The sequence below is a fragment of the Arachis ipaensis genome, chromosome B3, assembly GCF_059453495.1.
Source record: "Arachis ipaensis isolate K30076 ecotype BB chromosome B3, ASM5945349v1, whole genome shotgun sequence".
NCBI classification, from domain to species: Eukaryota; Viridiplantae; Streptophyta; class Magnoliopsida; order Fabales; family Fabaceae; genus Arachis; species Arachis ipaensis.
Window position 1 is genome coordinate 107,196,971 of NC_142438.1, and position 6,416 is coordinate 107,203,386.

General features: G+C 38.8%; 1 non-coding gene across 1 annotated transcript; it reads left to right on the forward strand.

Annotated features, from left to right (window-relative positions):
* Positions 1-6,086: 6,086 nt before the first annotated feature.
* On the forward strand, positions 6,087-6,190 carry LOC148571953 (small nucleolar RNA R71). Its single transcript, XR_015908465.1, has one exon. It is a non-coding gene; the product is annotated as a small nucleolar RNA R71 (small nucleolar RNA).
* The last annotated feature ends 226 nt before the right edge of the window (positions 6,191-6,416 follow it).

A 6,416-nucleotide genomic window follows, 5' to 3' on the forward strand; every position in this document is an offset into this window, starting at 1 on the left:
AGTGATGATGCTACGATTTTAAGAAATTGCACGATCGGCAAAAATTCCTTCCGGCAAGTGCACCGGTTATCGTCAAGTAAAAACTCACAATAGAGTGAGGTCGAATCCCACAAGGATTAGTTGAGTGAGCAATTCGGATTAGAAGTGTGTTCTAGTTGAGCGGAATCAAGATTTAGATGAGAATTGCAGAATGTAAAATTGCATGAATTAAAGAGTGAGAAGCTAAATTGCTGAAATTAAAAAGGGATCGGGGTGATTGCATGAATTTAATTGCAGAATGTAAAGAGAAGTGATAGATCAGAAATGGGGAATTCATTGGGTTTCAGGAGATATTGAGATCTCCGAATCAAACATTTTTTCTTTCCCTTCCTCAACCAATGCATTCATTGAATTTTGCTTGGCAATCTTATATGATTGGATCCCAATCCCTTGGCTCACCAATTCTCTCTAAAAACAAACAAATTCCCAATCCCTTGGTTTAAATGTTCATAAGAAGAGATGATGCTCGATCACTGATTATACCACACAGTTTCATGAACCACAATTTGGTAGGATTACATGTCACAATATCCATCCAAACCCCAATCCAATTCACTGTGAGAAAGCTTCTCTAGCATGAATCCTCCATTCCTTTCCCAAGGTTCCGAAGGATTCCAATTATGGATAGTTTCTTTCCCAAGACAACTAACCAATGGAATTAGATCGAGAAGCTTTCTAACAAAATTCAAGAGAAAAGGTTGAAGAAGAAGATAAAAACTATTATTGATTCATTGAATTACAATAGAGCTCCCTAACCCAATGAAAGGGGGTTTAGTGAGTCATAGCTCTGAATTCAATTACAAAAAGTATGAAAACTAGAAAAAGTGATCCCCCAAATTCCCCCGAGTGCCAACCAACTTAAATTCTATCCTATTTATACACTTTCTAAATTGAGCTTCTGTTGTGTTTCTTGGGCTTTGAGGCCTTTCCCTGATTTCCTTTTGCATTGGGTTTATGATCCATAATCCTGATGAGGCTGCTGATCCAATTCTGTAACATTCATTGAGCCAACTTAGTGATAATCAAGTAATGACACATGACTCAACAAATTGAAATTCCAGACTCATCAATTCTTCAGGCCCAATCCCATAAACCATGATATTCAATTGGGTTTCATACCAGAGTACGTTTAAGTTAATGTTTGTTCTCAAATGCTAACTTAAACTGCAATATCTTTGGCCCAGAAACCTTTTCAATTAGTGGCGTTTAAGTTGCAGTTTAAGCTTAAACTGCAACTTAAACGTTGGACACTCCTGGAGGTGGTATAATTCAAGCACGTTTAAGCTTCAGTTTAAGGTTAAACTGAAGCTTAAACGTGGAAATGGAAGAAGGCAAGTCTGGAGTGTGGAGTTGTCGAACACGTTTAAGCTTCAGTTTAAGGTTAAACTGAAGCTTAAACGTGGAAATGGAAGAAGGCAAGTCTGGAGTGTGGATTGTCGAACACGTTTAAGCTTCAGTTTAAGGTTAAACTGAAGCTTAAACGTGGAAATGAAGAAAGCAACCCTGGAGGAGAATGGTCGAACACGTTTAAGCTCCAGTTTAAGCTTAAACTGGAGCTTAAACGTGGAAATGGCTCCCTGGTGCATTTCTCATTTCTGGCGTTTAACTTCCAGTTTAAAGTTAAACTGGAGGTTAAACGCCACTTTCAGCTTTTCCTCAGCTTTCATGATTTTGGCGTTTAAGCTCTAGTTTAAGCTTAAACTGGAGCTTAAACGCCACTGATAGTTCCCAGCATTATATGGCTTGGTAGTTTGAGTTCCAGTTTAAGCTTAAACTGGAACTTAAACTCCACATGTGATATTCAAGCTTCCTTTATTGATTTTGTTGCTTCCTTGCCTAGCCTCTTCTTCCCTGAAATCATCCAAACAACTGCATTAAAGTCTTGCAAAATTTCATGAGAAATCTTCCATTCATAGCGTTCAAGTAATATAACTAAAAACTCATGGAATTTGCATCAAAATCATACTGTTTGGATGGTTCATTGCTTTGTTATTCATTTAACCATTCTTGGTTACTTTAAGCTCAAGAAAATGCATAAAACAACTAAAACTAACAGAAAAATGCTAGTGAAACTAGCCTAAGATGCCTTGGCATCACAACACCAAACTTAATGCTTGCTTGTCCCTAAGCAAGTCCTGAGTTATTTGAGAGGAAAGTATGAAACAGAAAGCAATTACATTGGCTATATTAGCAAGCATTTGAAGTTCATCAAAAGGGTTTTATGCAGAAAGTTGCAGCATCACTTTTTCATTCTTATCAGGTAAGATTATCACTTTTTCATTGCATCCATCAAACACTGCTATGGCCTCTTGTTATTCTTATGTCCTTGGCACTTTTCTCTTCTTTGTTTTTCCTTTCTTTTTCTTAGAGCTCCTTTGCTCCTTGTTTGCTTAGTGTCATGTGTTGCACAAGCCTTTTGCATTTTCTTTTTCTTATCAGTGCACTACACATATCCACTACAGGCATTTTAGTTCACATTTCTTCTTGAGACATTGGTGCCCAGCACCTCTTTGTGTGACTAAATGTTTTGTATTTAGGTTGCTCTTGATAATGGACTTTTGGTTGATAATCCCGGGTTAGTTAACCCAAGTTACCAAGTGTTGAAACACTCCTCAGAACCTATTCATCCAAGCATATCCTTAATACATAAACACCACAGGCATTTGTCTCAGAAGTTCAAACCATTGGTGCCTAGCTTATTTTCTCAAATTTTTTTTTTTTTTTTGCTTTTTGGTTGCCCTTTTTCAGTGGCTTTTTCTTCTTCTTTTTCTTTCTTTTTCATGGCCAAAGACATTTATTCATCAAGATCCATAGACAGTATTCAAACTTCTACACAAAAATGATAATTATACACTCAATTTCCAGTGATCTGACTAAACAATCAAGCATGCATACCACCACTTAATTCTACTTGATTTGTCACTAATTGAGCCAAGCTACTTTTGTTCAAACTTTTCTTTTATTTTTGGAAACAGAACAAGCATGGCAAGCATTTGTTTAAGAAGGTGAAGTTATATCCAAACATCTAGGCATTCACTTTATTCAAAGCAGTAAACAGACAAACATACTAGAAATTTCACATAAAACTTAAATGACTTAAAATGAAAGAAAGCTCATAAAGACACTTCACAAACTATTATTTGATTATTAAGGAACAAGACCACCTCTCATTTGTTGCTTGGTTCTTCTTGACTCTTGGGGTCCTGTTTCTTCTTGCTTCTTGTCTCTCTTTGACCACTTGTACTTCCTTTGTCTTTTCCATCCATTCTTATCCTTCCTTTTGTACCTGCACAAACAAACAACTTTGATATCATTTTTTTCGGTCCATGTGAATAATGAATAGTACTTGTACATGTTTTTCCTTCTTTTTGAATTGTAAATCAATGATTGACTTCCTGAGCTTATAGCCGTGACTCTTGTATTTATGCACACTTATTACTGGACACCAAACTTAGTGTTTGGTAATGTCTCCTGATGACATGAAATCCATGTTGGTTGTCCTTAATGAATGTGCATAATTCTAATAAATCATAGTCACTTTGGCTCTTTGATCCTAAACAATTTTACTACCTAAAGTAATCGAAATCAAAGTATTAAAACATGCAAATGGTATACTTGTCATGAATTTCTAAATCCAGAGGAACTTCTTGCTTTTCATTAACTGTGTTCAAAGAGGAACACCAAACTTAATGTTTGGTTGTGCACTTTGAATGAAAGATTGAATACAATTTGAATAAAATTTGGGGTGCCTTCAGGCACACCAAACTTAGAGCCCAATTGTATTTTACATGCAATGTTTAGTGCACTCTTTCAACAGTTGTCCTGAGGATTCAAGTTCATGCATAAGAAACCATGCTTTATTAGATGCAAAGCAAAACAATAACGAGTAAGGATACTAAAAACATGGGTTGCCTCCCATGAAGCGCTTCTTTAACGTCACTAGCTTGACGGTTGCCCCTTGTTAGGGTGGATTGTAGTGCTTGATGTCCTCTCCTCTCACTATGAAAACGTCCCCATCTGATTCCTTCATGATTTCCAAATGTTCCATAGAAAGAACTTTCCTGATTGTGAACACTTGAGGGAGCTGGGAAGGAATGGTTTTGAGGCCAGGTGGGATTGGCAGATAATGACTTGATATCACTTTATCTCCCGGAGAGAAACCTTCAGTGGGAATTTTCTTGTTTCTCCACCCTCTTGGCAATTTCTTTACAATTCTTCCCTTTCTCTTGAGGATTTCTTCATTGACCCTTATGCCAGGAGGATCCTTCTGATCTGTTTCTATTGATTCTTGTGGCTTTAACTCTTGCAATTCTTGTTTGCCTTCCAAGGACTGTTTCAGAGTTTCAGCTGCTGGATTGCTTTCCTCCAAACACAGATGGCTACTATCATCCTTAGGCTTTTCAGGTTCTGGTTCAGGCTCAGATGCAGGTTTGAAAACATTGAAAATGAGCTGTTCATCATGTATTCTCAAAATTAGCTCTCCTTGTTCTACATCTATGAGCGCTCTAGCAGTGGCTAGAAATGGCCTTCCCAGAATGATAGGGTGTAGGTAGCTTTCCTCCATGTCCAAAATGACAAAGTCTGTGGGGAAGAAATAATTTCCCACTTTCACCAGCACATTCTCAACTACCCCTTCAGCTTGCTTCTGAGTTTTGTCAGCCAGTTGTATGATTACATCAGTGGATCTCACCTCATTCAGTTGTAGCCTCTTCATAAGAGTCAGAGGCATCACATTTATGCTAGCTCCTAGATCACAGAATCCTCTGTCAATTTTTGTTTCCCCTATGATGCAGGGGATATGAAAACTTCCTGGGTCTGTTTTCTTAGAGACTATGTCCTTCTTGATGAGGGCACTGCATTCTTTGTTCATTATTACAGTTTGTCCTCCCTTCAAAACTCTTTTCTTGCTCAGCAATTCCTTTAAATACTTGATATGTGTAGGCATCTGCTGGAGAATCTCAAGAAAGGGAATATTGATATGGAGAGACTTAAATGTCTCTAAAAACCTTGAATAGGTTTTCCCTTTTTCACCTCCTCCTAACCTCTGAGGAAATGGTGCTTTTGGTTGGTATGTTTCCAGCATGCCTTTTTGCAGTTCCTTGGCTTGCTCAGTTTCACTTTCCTGCTTAGCTTCTTCCACACCTTCCTTCAAGATTTCTGGCTCCTGTTCTGAGGGTCTGATTCCTTCTTCTTCTGAGACTTCCTTCAATATGGTGATGGCCTTGCATTCTTCCCATCTCACTCCCTTTTGTTCCCCTTTAGGATTCTTTTCTGTGTCACTAGGGAACACTGCAGTTGATTTGGGGGCCTGTTGAGATAGCTCTCCTACTTGAGACTCCATCCTCTTGAGTTTTTCACCATGGTTCCTTAAGGTAGATCTCACATCATCCCTAAAGCTTTTCAACTCACTTATGTCCTGACCCATGTTTGCCAGCATTCCTTCTATCCTGTTTAATTGATCTTGAAATTGTTGGTTCGGATTAGGTTGGGTAGGTTGATTATTTTGGCCATGATATGATGGTTGGGAGTAAGTGTTTTGTGTGGCTTGGTATGATCTTTGGTTGGAGTTTTGGTATGTGGACTTGTTATGTTGGTTTTGCTGGTTTCCCCACCCAAAGTTTGGGTGGTTTTTCCAGCCTGGGTTGTAAGTGTTGGAATGTGGATCATATGGTTGCCTTTGTTGATTTCCTACATAATTGGCCTCTTCCCAATCACCTCCTTCAGTGCTTACTTCCTCTTGATCTTGTGTGTGTATTGCAGCCACTTGCTTTGTTTCTAATTTCCTGGTGAGCTCTGCTAGTTGCTTGGCAAACACCTTGTTTTGGGCTAAAATTGTATCAACATGGTTCAGCTCCATGACTCCCTTAGTGTTGTGTCTCTCTGAAGCATAGTAGTACTCATTCTCAGCCACTGTCTCAATCACTTCAATGGCTTCTTCCACAGTCTTTCTCCTGTTCAATGAACCTCCTGATGAATGATCTACAGCCTTCCTTGATTCATAAGAAAGTCCATCATAGAAAATATGCAATTGCACCCAGTCATGGAACATGTCTGGTGGGCATTTCCTTGTCAAATCCTTGAACCTCTCCCATGCCTCGTAGAGAGTTTCACCATCTTGTTGTCTAAAAGTCTGAACCTCAGATCGAAGCCTATTGACCTTTTGTGGGGGGTAGAAACGTGCCAGAAACTTGCTTTCCACCTCATCCCAGGTTGTTAGGCTCCCCCTTGGGAATGATTCCAGCCACTTAGCTGCCTTGTCCCTAAGTGAAAATGGGAACAAGAGCAGTTTATAGGTATCTTCCTGGACTCCATTGGACTTCACAGTGTCGCAAATTCTCAGGAATTTTGTGAGATGTTGGTTTGGATCTTCATTAGCA